This window comes from Bubalus kerabau, chromosome 6 (assembly GCF_029407905.1).
Source record: "Bubalus kerabau isolate K-KA32 ecotype Philippines breed swamp buffalo chromosome 6, PCC_UOA_SB_1v2, whole genome shotgun sequence".
In the NCBI taxonomy this organism is placed as follows: domain Eukaryota; kingdom Metazoa; phylum Chordata; class Mammalia; order Artiodactyla; family Bovidae; genus Bubalus; species Bubalus kerabau.
The window spans coordinates 48838257-48854526 of NC_073629.1; the positions used below are offsets into that span (position 1 = coordinate 48838257).

General features: G+C 36.9%; 2 long non-coding RNA genes across 2 annotated transcripts in view; one reads left to right on the forward strand and one right to left on the reverse strand.

Moving 5' to 3' along the window:
* The window catches only part of LOC129656137 (uncharacterized), a 60001-nt gene that overhangs the window by 12186 nt on the left and 31545 nt on the right, over nucleotides 1-16270 (reverse strand). The gene's annotated exons all lie outside the window — the stretch shown is intronic.
* LOC129656136 (uncharacterized) lies at nucleotides 9957-14011 on the forward strand. The gene is made up of 3 exons (XR_008716213.1): nucleotides 9957-10146; nucleotides 10905-10973; nucleotides 13074-14011. It is a non-coding gene; the product is annotated as an uncharacterized LOC129656136 (long non-coding RNA).

The window sequence follows — 16270 nt, forward strand, 5'->3', positions numbered from 1 at the left end:
TGCAATATATCACTTTAACAAAATGAAGGATAAAAATCATATGATCATCTCAATAGATGAAATGGAAATAGAAGAAGCATTTGACAAAAATCAAAATCCCATTATAATATTAATAAAGTCTCTCAATAGAGTGAGTATAAAGGAAATATCTCAGTATAATAAAGGCCATATATGATAAACTCACAGCTAACATTATAATAAATGGTAAAAAAGCTTCTCATCATTATAAATGGTAAAAGCTTTCCACTAAGATCATAAAAGACAAAGGATGCCCATTCTCACTACTTGTATTCAGAACAGTAATGGGATTTCTAGTCACAGCAATTAGGTAAGAAAATGAAATAAAAAACATTCAAATCAGAAAGGAAGAAGTAACACTGTCACTGTTTCCAGATGACATGATACTATTTATAGAAATTCCTAAAGATTCCATCAACAAAAACATTTGTTTTTGCTATTCAGTCACTAAATCACGTCCACCTCTTTATGACCCCATCGACTGCAACATGCTAGGTTCCCTTGTCCTTCACTGTCTCCCAGAGTTTGCTCACATTCATGTCCATTGAGTTGGTGATGCTATCTAACCATCTGATCCTCTGCCACCCCCTTCTTTTGCTTTCATGCTTTCCCAGCATCAGGGTCTTTTCCAATGAGTCAGCTCTTCACATCAGGTGGCCAAAGTATTGGAGCTTCAACTTTAGCATCAATCCTTCCAATGAATATTCAGGGATGATTTCCTTTAGGATTGACTGGCTTGACCTTGCTGTTCAAGGGTCTCTCAAGAGTCTTCTCCAGTACCACAAGTCAAAAGCATCAATTCTTCAGTGCTCAGCCTTCTTTATGGTCCAACTCTTACATTTGTACATGACTATTGGAAAAACCATAGCTTTGACTATATGGACCTTTGTCAGCAAAGTGATGTCTCTGCTTTTTAATACACTGTCTAGATTTGCCATAGCTTTCCTTCTAAGGAGCAAGTGTCTTTTAAATTCATGGCTGCAGTCACTGTCCTCACTGATTTTGGAGACCCCCAAAATGAAATCTGTCACTGCTTCCACTTTTTACCCCTTCTATTTGCCAGAAGTGATGGGACCAGATGCCATAATCTTAGTTTTTTGAATGTTGACTTTCAAGTCACCTTTTTCACTCTCCTCACCCTCATCAAGAGGTTCTTTAGTTCCCCCTCACTTTCTGCCATTGGAGTGGTATCTGCATATCTGAGGTTGTTGATATTTCTCCCAGTAATCTTTTAGTGCCTCATAGCCAAAAAATTAAAACATAAAAAAAGAAACAACACTATAACAAATTCAATAAAGACTTCAAAAAATGTTCCACACACACAAAAAAGCAGGTTCAGAGACAGGAAGATGAGTTCAGAAACTTTTATAGGATTTCAGGAGAAAGAGAAAGGTAGCTTACTAGGTTCATAACAGCAGAGATAGAAAGTCTTGGGCATATTTGAGCAATATCTAGGATAATTATATAATCTGGTTTAGAGATATATATGAAGAAAGAATGAGGATCATTGTGAAGGGCTTTGGTTTCCAGTTCCGGCAAATAGAGAAAAAGTAGTGCCATTTTGTGAGGCAGAGGACACTGGCTGTGCAAAAACATTGTGAATTAAAAAGAATCACAAACGTAGGGAACCAGACTCGCTCAGCAGAGTAAGAAATGAAGCTTTACCTGGAGCTCTGATATTTGGTTTGAGATTGCACATCCCTTTCAGTGTCGATATGAAAGCAGCAGACTGAAAGGCAGAATTTGTCAGATTCTGAGCTGGAACCAAAATGATCTGATTTCAGGTAGAAAGATAACCCTAGAGATAGTGTGGATGGAGGACTAAAAGAGAAAATAGCTAAAGACAAAATAGGAGATTCTTCAAGTGTCCAGGTAAGCAATAATAAGGTCATAAATTAAGTCTGTCATGGTGGGGTTCCAAAGGAGGGAACAAACAGAGCTCTAGAGGAAAGCATCAACAGATTTTGACAGCAATCACATATGAGGAGGTAAGGGGAAGAGAGACGCTGAAGACCAGCAGATATTCTAGTCTGGAAGACCATAGAAATGACAGTTCTATGGATGGAGGGTTGCTCTTTGAGAAGAGGAGTTCTAGAGAAAAGTAACTTGTTGGCTTAGGATACATTAAGTCTGACATACATGGGACACAGAAAGCACTCAATGTTATTTCTGTAATCATAAGGCTGGAGAAGGCAATGGCACCCCACTCCAGTACTCTTGCCTGAAAAATCCCATGGATGGAGGAGCCTGGTAGACTGTAGTCCATGAAGTCACTAAGAGTCGGACATGACTGAGCGACTTCCCTTTCACTTTTCACTTTCATGCATTGGAGAAGGAAATGGCAACCCACTCCAGTGTTCTTGCCTGGAGAATCCCAGGGACGGGGGAGCCTGGTGGGCTTCCATCTATGGGGTCACACAGAGTCGGACACGACTGAAGCGACTTAGCAGCAGCAATCATGAGGTATGTCCAGAGTTTAGGAGAGAGGTTGGAAACAGGAGACATGGTCATGACGGTCAGCAACATCTATTATAGCCAAGGGAATGGATGGTAATTGATCAGGTAGGAAAAAAAATGGAAAGACAAGAAGAGAAAGGAAACATCTTGGGAAAGTCTGACCTCTAAGATGCTGTTGTGTGGCGGTAGATGACTGAAATGGCAGTCACTCTAGCCTCTGAAGCTGAAGACCTACTGAAAGACAAAAAGATTTCACAATGCCTAACATGTATCTATGTGTTAAAAGAACTGAAAACTGACAAGCTGGCAAAAATGGAAACCAACTGAAAAACTTTAATGGCCCCAATAAATGGTCAATTTCAACTCCATTATAAAGAACACTTAATGAGGACATACATGATGATAGGTCTTTGACCATAAAGAATAATAAAAATGTCAATTTGGGGTTTCTTTCTTCACATAATCATTTTTCCCATAAATAGGACTGGTTTTTATTGAATTAAAAAAAAAAGTAGATAAAAAAAGTGACTGTTTAGTTACTAGTACAGTCAAGAATAACAGTAACTATTATCAGTTGGCCAAATGGGCCAGAAAAAATAGAAAAAGAAACTTATAGTAAATTTGGCTGTTTGACTACTCAACTGAGAACCTGTCATAAGGCATCAATTTAAGAGCGCCTGCAGCAATCTTCAGCTCCAAACAAGGTCAGTAAAAAATGGCAAGTGCGAAGCAAAGAGACTCCACCTATTCATGCATAATACTCATTCCACAGTTATTTGGAGACTCCTGGGACTGCTCTGGTGTTTTAGTTTATAAGTCGTGGCTAGCATGTGTATGACATGATGACATGTCAGCGCATACAAAGTGTCAGTGTAAAATAATAGTTTTGAATATAAACAAGCATCTCATTAAAATGAAAAATATACTGTAAACTTTCTAAAGAACATAAGCCTCTGTCTGATTTCTCATCTCTCAGGAAAAGCCATAAATAGAAAGATATTTGTCTATATCCATGGCCAGGTCCCCAACTAAGTCAGGTATAATGGAGTGAGTCATTTCCCTGTAAGCAATGATTTGAAATATGCTGTAATTACTATCCTGTCCATGTCACAAGGAGAAAACAAAACATCTGAACAATATTACTATATTTTACAAGCTCTATTGTTCATCAAAGATTTCATCACACACTAGTAATGACCATTTAGTGCTTTTACAATAACAGACCTTCCAGCATGATCTGAACAGAGGAAGAAACTTAGAAAGTTTAAGCATTGAGTTCAAATTTGCTTTATCACTACAATCTGGGCAAAACCCAGAAGTCTCTCTTTTAATTGGGCTGCTAATATATTTTAAAACAATATTTCTAATGAGTTTTTTTTTCCAAATTCAGAAATAATGAGAGAAAAAAACAGTTATATTTCAAAATATCTTAGTATTGGGAGGTTAGAAAACTACTACCTATTTAGCATAACTCAGTTTAACATTTTCCTAAAACTACGTTTTTCTTCAGTGAAAAAGTACTTGGCAGATAGGGCACAAAGAGCTGGATTAACACGCTAGAGTGGAATAAATGATTGTTTTAATTTACTGGGGTTTCCCTAATGAAATACCACAAACAAGTGGCTTAAACGACAGAAATTTTTCGTCCCACGGTTAATGGGGGCTAACAATACAAAATTAAGAAGCCAGCAGGGTCAGCTCCTTCTGAGACTACAAGGGAAGGATCTGCTCCAGGCACCACTCCTTGGTTTAGAGATGATGCATCTCTCCTATGTCTCTTCACATAATCTTCCCTCCGTGACTATATCTGTATCCAAATACACCAGTCATACTGGATTAAGGCTCACCCTAATGGTTTGTGTTAACTTGATTACTCTGGAAAGACCTATCTCCAAATATGGTCATATATTAAGGTACTGAGGGTAGGATTCCAACCATTTAACAATGGTTAAAATAATGTTTTTGAAGAGAGTAAATGAAGGGTTATAGGTCCATCAATTAACTTGTTATTTGCTGTCAAGTATCCCCAGGTTCAAGCTGGTTTTAGAAAAGGCAGAGGAACCAGACACCAAATTGCCAACATCCGCTGGATCATGGAAAAAGCAAGAAAGTTCCAGAAAAACATCTATTTCTGCTTTATTGACTATGCCAAAGCCTTTGACTGTGTGGATCACAGTAAACTGTGGAAAATTCTGAAAAAGACGGGAATACCAGACCACTTGACCTGCCTCTTGAGAAATTTGTATGCAGGTCAGGAAGCAACAGTTAGAACTGGACATGGAACAACTAACTGGTTCCAAATAGGAAAAGGAGTACGTCAAGGCTGTATATTGTCACCCTGCTTATTTAATTTCTATGCAGAGTACATCATGAGAAACGCTGGGCTGGATGAAGCACAAGCTGGAATCAAGATTGCCAGGAGAATTATCAATAACCTCAGATATGCAGATGACACCACCCTTATGGCAGAAAGTGAAGAAGAACTAAAGAGCCTCTTGATAAAAGTGAAAGTGGAGAGTGAAAAAGTTGGCTTAAAGCTCAACATTCAGAAAACAAAGATCATTGCATCCAGTCCCATCACTTCATGGCAAATAGATGGGGAAACAGTGGAAACAGTGTCAGACTTTATTTTGGGGTGCTCCAAAATCACTGCAGATGGTGACTGCAGCCATGAAATGAAAAGACGCTTACTCCTTGGAAGGAACGTTATGACCAACCTAGATAGCATATTGAAAAGCAGAGACATTACTTTGCCAACAAATGTCCGTCTAGTCAAGGCTATGGTTTTTCCAGTGGTCATGTATGGATATGAGAGTTGGACTGTGAAGAAGGCTGAGCACCGAAGAATTGATGCTTTTGAACTGTGGTGTTGGAGAAGACTCCTAAGAGTCCCTTGGACTGCAAGGAGATCCAACCAGTCCATTCTGAAGGAGATCAGCCCTGGGATTTCTTTGGAAGGAAAGATGCTAAAGCTGAAACTCCAGTACTTTGGCCACCTCATGCGAAGAGTTGACTCATTGGAAAAGACTCTGATGCTGGGAGGGATTAGGGGCAAGAGGAGAAGGGGACGACAGAGGATGAGATGGCTGGATGGCATCACTGACTCAATGGATGTGAGTCTGAGTGAGCTCTGGGAGCTGGTGATGGATAGGGAGGCCTGGCGTGCTGCAATTCATGGGGTCGCAAAGAGTCGGACATGACTGAGCGACTGAACTGGACTGAACTGATCCCCAGGTTTTAAGATAAAACAGAGAAAAAATAGACATATTTAATAGATAACTCAGTTTCTGAGAGAAATAGATGGGCATGCCAATCTGTTCAAAAATATTAAAAGGCAATTTTTTTTATAATCACATTATCACTACCTCAGACAAGCTAACTAGGAAAAACATAATCTGTCTACATGCCTACCTATCCTACATCACTATCACCATTACAATCACCAAATATTTAAGTTCTTAGCATTATGGAACCATTGAGTTCTACATTTAAATCTCTCTGTTGATGACATTCTTAGGCTTTCTAAGAAGGTACCATCTCTAGAAAAAATACTTCCCTCTCTAAAGCTGAACAACAGAATGATACTCCAATGCATAAAATTAAGATGAACTTGGCTTTGCATCTGAGAGAGTCTAAAGAGACTTATACTCATTCACCCATTGATCTAGGCTCACAAAGAGGTTATTCTGAGGGAAGGCAATAAACTTATCACAATGTTGCCATCATAGAAGCCTAATTGGACTATTTCCTGCTCCATTGCATATTCCTGAGAAACATAGAACATTAACTCTCTTCCAAGGAAATAACATGGATAAAAAGATGTCCATCTGAGAATTGTTTCTAGTAGCAGAACTTTAAATTCATACTCAATATTAATCAGTAGCTTAATACCAGTCATTTCCTCATTATATTTACTCTATAAAGGATTATTACATTATTAAAATTAGCAAACATAGAGATTATATAGTACCCTGATCATGTGATATTGCAGTGAAACACACACGTGGCAATTCCATTCATACCCACAGAGTTTTCAATCAACTTTTGAGTGTTCTTGAGGAGTCAACCAAGGATCACCAGATGACTGAGAAAATTTTCTAACATAAACAGTGTAGCTCAAAACAAAGAGAGGGAAAAACTACTTGGAGAAAAGAGATTATGGAAGAGTAAAACTTCACATAAAGGCTATTATTCACATATTTAGTGAAATATGGAAAGATTGTAGCATTCAAAAAATAAGAATAAATGTCATTGTAAAACCTTAAAGGAAAAATTAGTTCACAAATCTTGAAATTAAATTTTAAGGTTACAGAACAAATTCAATAGAATATAAAAATAGAATGGAAAAATAATAAAATTTCCCAAAAGTATAGTAAAAATATAGAAGTCAGGAAAAAATAGTAGAAAACATTAAGAAAGTTAGAGGACAGTTCAGGAGATCTGACATCAGATAATAAGAGTTTCACAGATAGAGGACAGAGAAAATGAGGGAGAAATATTATTTTAAAAATCACAAAAATGCCCCAGATTTGAAAGGTAGTCATTTCATGAATTGAAAGAGCTCATCCAGGGCACATCTCAATAAAAGAAAATGGACTTAAAGTACAGCACATTATTACTAAAGAGACCAAAAAAAAAAAAAAAAAAAAACCTAAAAGTGCTAGAGAGACGAAAAAAAATCAAGTTACATGCAAAAGATCAGGAATCAGAATGGCATTCAATTTTTCAAAAACAGTAGAAGTCGAAACATACTGGAGCAATAACTTCAAATTTCAGAAGATGATTCCAACCTAAAATTCTATATCTAGCTAAAATAATATATAAATATGAGGGTCAATTCTAAAGTTCTTTTCATGTATGAGAGATATGCCTGCTTGGGTTCCCTCGAAAACAATCCCTGGAATGAGGGTTTTAGTGCAAATAGTTTATTTGCAGGTGATCCCAGGGAGCACTAGTAGGAGAATGGAGAATTCAGACAAGGAAGAGAGGAGAGGGGGGAAAAAAAAGATACTTTATTGAGAAGATCCCCTCTATGGACAACTGAGAATCAATCCTCCTGAGAACAGCCGGAGACAGGGAGAACATACATTTTAACCATCTTTGCCAAGGGGTGGAAAGCTAATCCATCATTGTCTGCATATGACAGGCTCTCCCACATGTGAGCAAAGAGAAACCCTCAGATGGAGAGCCAGAAGTGCTTGCAGTCATACCCAGCAACAGATATAGAATTTTGAATGTCAAAACAATCCAAAGACGGCACCAACAACATCTGCTAAAGGTTGCAAAACACTTACTTTCTCATGAAGTTATAGAAGGAAGTACTTTGGCAAAATGATGGAGTACACCAGAAAAAAGAAAGGCACTGCATGCAGGAAACAGAGGATGCAACTCAGGAGAAAGGTGAAAAGTTCCCCTTGGGATGATGATATATGGAGATCAAGATGGTAACTACACAGCAACCAGCTAAGAATTGAAGGATCAGTGAACTCCAGGACAGATGTCCTCAAGGACACAAAGCTGATATGCTATTTTATCTGATGTGTTTCATCATAGAGATTAAGAAAAATGAGAGAGACATTAAAGATAAATAAGGGATAAGTACATAGAAAGCTAAGAAAACAAATAGCAAGATAATTATAAACCTAAGGGGAAAGCAAAAAAATTAAGCAAGAAAAAAATAATTATAGCATATTACCTGAATAAGGTGCTATTCTACATTTTTTCTTGACAATTTATCATATCTGTATTGACCACATTTTGTAAAGCCATATATCCTTCAGAGGAATGCATAATAATTCATGTAACACCCTGCCTAATGATCAATATTTCAGTTATCTGTTTTTCCTATTACAAATAATGTTGGAATGAACATCTTTGAATTTTCTTATAGGATAACTGAAATTTTCTGTATGATTTATTACTAAGATGAAATTTCTGGGTCAAATAGTATACAAATTTTAAGTTTTGATGATCTTTTTGGCCAAATTCTTCTCCATTTTTTTCAATTTATATTCCCACCAATAGTGCACAATCCTTATTTTCTCTTACAAAGGATACTATCAATCTTTTTGAGTTTTTTTTTTCTTTTTGAAAATTAAAATCAAAAGAATAAGAAAGGGGAATTTCTGGGTTTTTTTTTAATTTTACCCATGTATTATTTTAATTTTGTTTTAATGCATTATATTTTAAATTAAACTAACACAAATACACTAACAGAATTGGTTCATTTAACTGAATCTTCAGAGTATGCAGGCAAATTTTTCAAAATAAATAGTATTAAAGACAGAAAACATTGTGGTTGTCCTTCATGTTGAATTATTTTACTCTGTAAAAATTCACAATCTATTGTCATCTATAAGAGAGCTGCCAAATAAGTAATGTTATGAAGAGATTATCTTTGATATTTTAAAGGATCCATAATTCTTACACTGATCATTAATCTCTAAGTACTTGATATTACAAATTCCAGATCCTTCAACCAAGAAGGATGTGGATGTAAGAAGAAAAGTATATAATTTCCATTTCTCAAATGAAATATAGGACGATTAATGAAAATTGGTGACAGTAAATGGGGAATCATATTAAATTATGTGGATTGATGATCATTCCTTAATCTGTTCTATCTCTTAGTTCTGTACTAAAGATTCTGTTATCCACAGTTACAGACCCAGCTTGCGGCATAGGATTTTGTAAACTCTCTTTTAAATTTCTAAGACTTTCCATTCAACTTTCTCTGGTATTAAAAACCTGTTTAATTAAGACAAGTAGCTATTTGTTTAAAAGGGGCATTTTTTTTTTTTTTCCTGAAAGGATTTGAAGCTAATTATTTTGTCCTGGGTATACAAAGATAGATCTAATGTTTCATCACTTTAACAAAACCATGAACCACCCTCCACCAAAAAACAAAAACAAAAGAACTTAACTGAGTAACTTTGTAGCAGAATCTCATTAAACTTCGGTTCTTTTAAATAACTACCAGCTATCAAACTAAATAATTTAAGCAAAAAAAATCACATATATTTAGCCATTGTTTTTTCCAAATTATTTCAAATTTTAAAATCTCAAAAATCCTAACAGAGACTGAATTCTTGATTATCTAGATTGTGACTTTTAGAATAGCTATGGTTCTGATTCTTGTTGTGAAACATGTTCTGCCAATAACCTCTTTGAAGAAGTGAAGTGAAGTCGCTCAGTCGTGTCTGACTCTTTGTAACCCCGTGGACTGTAGCCTATACGAGGCTTCTCCGTCCATGGGATTCTCCAGGCAAGAATACTGGAGTATTCTTGCCTGGATCGAACCCGGGTCTCCTGCATTGGAGGCAGATGCTTTAACCTCTGAGCCACCAGGGAAGCCCTTAACAAGATTCAAATATAATCAAGGCACTGTTTGCACTTGGTGTGTGTAAGGGATAAAGGAACAGAGCAACTTTTCTGTCCATGCAGTGAAACTTGCATCCTTGCATTATGAAAGGGATGATATTGAATAAAAATGCCAGGATACAAAGGACAGAGGCATGTGATAACATAAAATGGAAACTTGGATACGGCAAAGAATCATACAGTACATGAAGGCCAAAAGTGCTTTCCCTTCTCTGTGGCCTGACACATATTGAAGTATTCCTTCCATCCTGGGCTCCACAGGAATACAGAGATGTTGGAGAGAGTTGGGAGGTGAGCCCTCACAATGATTAAGGGGTTGGACTAAGGAAGAAATGAGCAGATTGCTAAAGTTGGAAAAGGTGGGACTCTATTTTAAAAATGGCTTCCAAGTAATGAGATCGATTAATAGACTAAAATAGAAACTCGGCTGCTTTTCATCTCCACTCTGAGCAGAATAAGAAAAACAGGTGGAACTAAAAAGGAGGGTTAAGGCTGCCAACAATTTGGCAAGTCAGGAGCAGCAGCGTGTACAGCAACCAGTTACGATATTTCAATTCACACAATCTGTAAAGCAGAGCAATGATGGAGGTAAATGTGTAATCACCACCTGAAGCTAAAACAATGAGTGTCTTGGAAGGAGGAAGGAAAGTTTCCTAAAGTCATCAAGCCTAAATCCCCATTCTAGACCATCACAGTAACTTATGTGGCAATCCTGATGTACAAATTAAATAGCCCCTGGGCCTAAGCTGCCTGGGTTTGAATCCTGGCTCTTCTTTGTGTTTCTTTGTGTCTTTAGACAAAGTGCTTAATCTACCTGTTCTTCCATTTCTTCATCTGTAAAAAGGCAGAATTCATACTGCTTACTTTGTTGCGAGGATTGATAGGTTTAATGGCAGGGTAGAGGGAAGAGGGAAGGTGGGGTACTCTTGTGTTTGTTGCTATTATTATTATACCTCAATCAGAAGGCATGTGAGTTGGGGGAATGCATTTTGGGTGAGATTAATTGATCTAGCTTTACATTCTAAAATTCAGAATTCTCTCTTCACCAGCATTGGCAACACATGCTAATTGTGGATATGCTGACGATGACTCTGAGGCAGACACCATGAGACCCTCAGGTATGAATCATGCAAACTACATTTACTTAGATCAAATACTTAGAATTTAGCTGTCTAATTCTTTACGACTGGTGACCTTGTTTATTTTATACAATAATTCTTTCTTTATAAGATATTATATTAACTAGGACATAAATTTCTAGTCATAATATGTAATAAAGATCACTTAGTACATAATAAATATCACTTAATTAAGCAAAGGCTGACTACAGATCCAGAGTAGTCAGGCCTGGCCTTCGTCCAACTACCCTTCGTTGCTTTGTGACTAATGCCACAGCAGTTTCTTCTTTCAGTAGAGAAAATGCCTACCCACAATTTTGACCAGTTGCCAAATGCAAAAACCAGTTAAAGAAAACAACACCCAATATAAAAAGGCTTTATTTATTTGGGGAAAACTAAATCTTTTGATGTATTTATTAAAAAGCTATGAATATGCATGGCTTAAGAAAAAAAACTCCAACAATTTCATGTCACACCTCTAAAAGATCATAATCTAATATGAAGTGCTAGGACTGTGTTGGGTAATTAAAACTATGATAAGACTCTTGATATTCACATCAATAAGAACAGAAAAATAACGTAACCTACATTTTTTTTTTGTTCTGTCAGTTTGCTGTGTGATTATGTCAATTGCTCAATCCAGATTTGAAGTAAATAGATTTAAAAGTAGATAAAAAATCCAGATTAAAAAATAAATCCTGTTTTATCGTACACATACTCTACACACAGAAATGCTGTAATCATATCTTTATGGTAATGATTTAAAAATTGTTCTACTCATATCCACAAACACACAAATGCTTCTCTCTACAATTTTCCTTTTCAAAATTATATGAAAAAAAATTTAACAAAAATATCTTATGATTTGGCAAAAATTTTGCATAATTTGAAGTAATTTCAGTAGACTTAAAATATGAATGAGAGCTATGAATCCAGCATCTTTATTTTCAAATGAAAGCAGTCCTTGGCTTCTATTAATTGATCTAAGTGGTAGAGATGAGCCATACCAGTAACAGACAAAATCTCATGGGTGAAGAGAACTGAATTCTTACGTATCTGAGCCCAGATCTCTCACCGTACACCCATAGCAATAGAGAAGCCTGAATGGTGCTGTATTTACACACATAAATCATTTAACTCTGAAGAGAATTTTAAATATACCTATAGAGATAAATGTAACTTTCAATGATGCTTTCACCCAGTTCTCTCAGGCCAATGAGATTGAGATTTATTTCCACATTTAGAAAGACTCTGTAATAGAGTTTGGGCTTCCCTGGTGGCTCAGATGGTAAAGAGTCTGCCTGCAGTGTGGGAGACCCAGGTTCAACCCCTGGGTCAGGAAGAGCCCCTGGAGAAGGAAATGGCAACCCACTCCATTTTTTTCTTGCCTGGAAAATCCCATGGACGGAGGAACCTGGCAGGCTACAGTCCATGAGATGACAAAGAGTCGGACATGACTAAATGACTTCACTCTCTACTTTCTTTCTTTCTGTCATAGAGTTTAACGTATACATTTCTTTAATGTAGTAAATGATGCCATGAATGAGATTAAGAGACAAAAGTTGATGAAAAATATTTTTAACACATATGGCGAACAAAAGACTAGTATCCCTAATATACTCAGACCTTCCATACATATAAGCTACACAATAAAAAGGGGCAAATGATGTAAAGTGATATTTAATACAAGAATAAGCATGCATTACCAATAATAAAGTTAGGAAAAGATACTCAGTCTTACTAGCTGTCATTGAAATGCAAACTGAAACAATGAGATGCCATTTTTCAAACATCAGATCAATAAAGGAAAATTGTGTTATAATAAAGAGTGCAGGTGATACAATACAGAAAACCTAACACTCTCAAGAATCATTGATGAGACCAACTATGATCAATTACAACATACTTTTTGGAAAGTACACCAGCAATATTTATTGAAAATTTCAAGGTACAATTATCCAACCCTGCAAAGTGCCTTGGGAAATCTGCACTTGGAACACGTATCTTGTCATTTCAAGTTTCTGGTATTCATCCTCTTTTGTCAATAACTGCATCCCAGTTATCCTGTGGGTAACCACACTTTCTTTACTTTCATTCCAGGATGTTTGGTAAGGCGGTCTCACCCTCAGATCCAGAAGGGCAGCAAGTGGCCTATGCTTGGCCATAGAATACTGGCCCCTGAGCATTGTGCCTGGATCAGGGATGAACCACCTGCCCAAAGAAAGTCTGATAAAACTACTGGAAACAGAAAGCTTCTTAGCACCACTGAATACTATTTAAGATTGAAACTGATGATGGCTATTTTGTCAGTAAAAGAACAAGGACTGCTTGAAAATAAAGCTAAGAAAGCTGAAACAAGAACCAATGGGAAACAGACTCCTGAAGATATGATTTCAGGCCCTGGATCCAACAGCACTTGAAGCCCATGGTCATCTGGACTTTTCAACTACCTCAGCCACTTGAGATGAATTGATATGAGTATCCTTTCTATGGATAATTATGCAACTCTTTAGAAACAAGGCAATAGAACTACATGTACTGAAAAGAATTGGAAAGTTTTTTCTTTAAAGAGCTAGATAGTAAATGTTTTTGGCTCTGCTGACAAAAGGAGTCTATCACAACTACTCAGCTCTGCCTTTGTCATGCAAGATAATCACAGGCAAGGCACTGCGCATGACCAGATGTGGCCTATGAACCAGAGCTTGCTTAGGAGAATGTCCACAATAAACCATCACAAGAAAACTGATGTCATTTTAATCAAAGAATTTACTTAAAGAACAACCTGTATAGAAGTGTATATTCAAGGTATGGTAAAACTGCTGTATTTAAAATGGATACTGTAGAGCACAGGGAATTCTGCTCAATGTTATGTGGCAGCCTGGATAGGAGGGGAGTTTGGGGGAGAATGGATACATGTATATGTGTGGCTGCGTCCCTTTTGCTATTCACCTGAAACTATCACAACACTATTTGCTAATCAGCTATACCCAATACAAATTAAAAAGCTTTAAAAAATAAAACAGGGGGAAAAACATGAATAAAAGTATAGCGAAAACAATGGAATAATGTATATCAAGCTGTTACCTCTAATCACCTCAGGTAGGTTAAGAGGAGTAGTTTTAAGATGGAGATTTGAGAGGGATTTAAATATGAAGGCTTTTCTTTCTAAATTTCTATATTATTTGGCTTGTTACGCTTGAGCATACCTTACTTTTTTACTTAAAAACTTGTAATGACATAAAAGAAAAAGAAAGGTATCAAACAGCTTTAGAGAAATGTAGTCCCTAAGTATTAACAATCAATTTAGCATCATAGATAAGCTAGAATTAGGGAAATTCCTAGGATATCCAACCTGCCAGCACCTTTGAGCACAGGGCAAACAGCCTCAGTTTAACAGACTCATTTTACAGATGAGGCCTGAAGAGGCAGGATGCCTTGCTGAAAGCACAGAGCTAATTGGTGGCAGAGGCTCATCAGGAAATAAGGCCTTCCAACTACCGGTAGGATTCTTCCTTCTTCACATATTACAGGTCTATAAATGCTGTTACCCTTTCTCATCTGACATTAGTGCATAGAAAATAGATGCCTCTCCAAATATAACATCATGAATATGTTTATAACACCCAGCTCCAAGCAGTTCTGCCTTCAAAGATTTCTGCAGCACAGTCAGATTTTCTCTTCTGTAAATTGTTAGCACTATTTTTAGGAGCCTTTTTCTCCAGCAGATCCAGGCACTCTTGCATTTGAGCCTGTCATCTCTTCAGTGTGTTTTAAGTAGTTTCAGCACTCTGCTCACTGTTTGTGTATCATGACATCCGGGCAGGGTTCAGCAATACAGAACGTCTTATCCATTTCCTCTTAATCCATTTTAAATTCATCCTGAGCCCATCAGAGCAGAAGATGGAATGAGGGTTTTATAATTACCTTTTGCAAACAGAACATTAAATTACTATAACAGTGGAATCCTCTAGTTTCTCAGACATAAGATGGCCATCCCTTGCTAGTGAATTAATGTGCCTGTCTCTATAAGTACACATATGTACTTTGGAAATCAGCCCTGTTAGCCTGAAGTTATTGACTGATTTTGGTAGATTACTGCAATAGATTCTTAAAGTGCTTTAAGATTAAGAGATGTGCGTGGCTTTCTTCTGTCATGTATCTCAAAGGAAAACCAGGAGAAGAGACACACAATGAAAAACAGCAGGTAATACCATATGAGACTCCTTATTAAAAACATAAAGTGCCTTTCACTTCTGCTTTTATTAAGTCTACTTTTCAAGCTAAATGGGGGTTAGGTGAGGCAATTATAATACAAGTCACATCTAACTATTTCATTATCCATGTCCTACAGCAAGATAGCCCCCAGAATACCTTTGAAAGCTCCAGAGTGATGGCAGCAGGTTGAATATAATGAACAATGTTACGAATGGGGACATGAGACAGCAGGTCTGGTGGGGATGGAACCTCCTAGAAATTGCGAGGCTGTAATTACTGAACACGGCTCAGTCTCAGTTGACTTTGAACACTGGAAACCATCTTTGGCAGATTATATTTTTCTCAGCTAGTTAAAATGAAGCTAGTTGGAAGGACTGAAATTTATAAGGCTTAATAGTGTATGCCTTACCAAGCAAAGGCATGGTTGGCCTTTAATACTCTAATTTTTGTCTGGTTTTCTAAGACCATTCCACAGGGCATTGTGTACCTGAATTAAAACTGGGTTGAGAAATATTTTTCTTCTATCCTAGGGTTAAACTGCTATAAGCTTTATTTTAAAGATGTGAACAGTCTCATTTTTGGTGGAAAGAAGTCCAGTTTTAGGGGTCAGCGCTTTTTCTAAATATCTTATTTGAAAAGATCACCAAATTAAGAATAGAAGAAAGGGAAGGGCAGGAAAAGAAAGGCAAGGAATAAGTGGGAAAGGGGGAAAAGTATAAATTGTAGTTATGATGAAACATGACAGAAACCAGCATAATCAGCTCCTTTCCTTGATTCACTTGATCCATTTAACCCAAAATGACGAGAAAAATGAACACTGCTGGCAATGCCCACATTAATCCATTTTGATTCCTAATCCAAATTTTAGGAGACAAGGGAGTTAGTACCAATTTATTAAAGAGCTTGAATCAACTCTGTTAGCTGACCTCCTGCATGGATAAGCCAGAATCTAAGTGAGCAAAAGTCTGTTTTCTTGCCCTGGAACTACCTGGATAAAATTCCATTCATTTCAGTTCAGAGAACACAGCACAGACAAGATACATACTCAGCAGGGCAAACACAAGTAAATTACAAAACAGCCT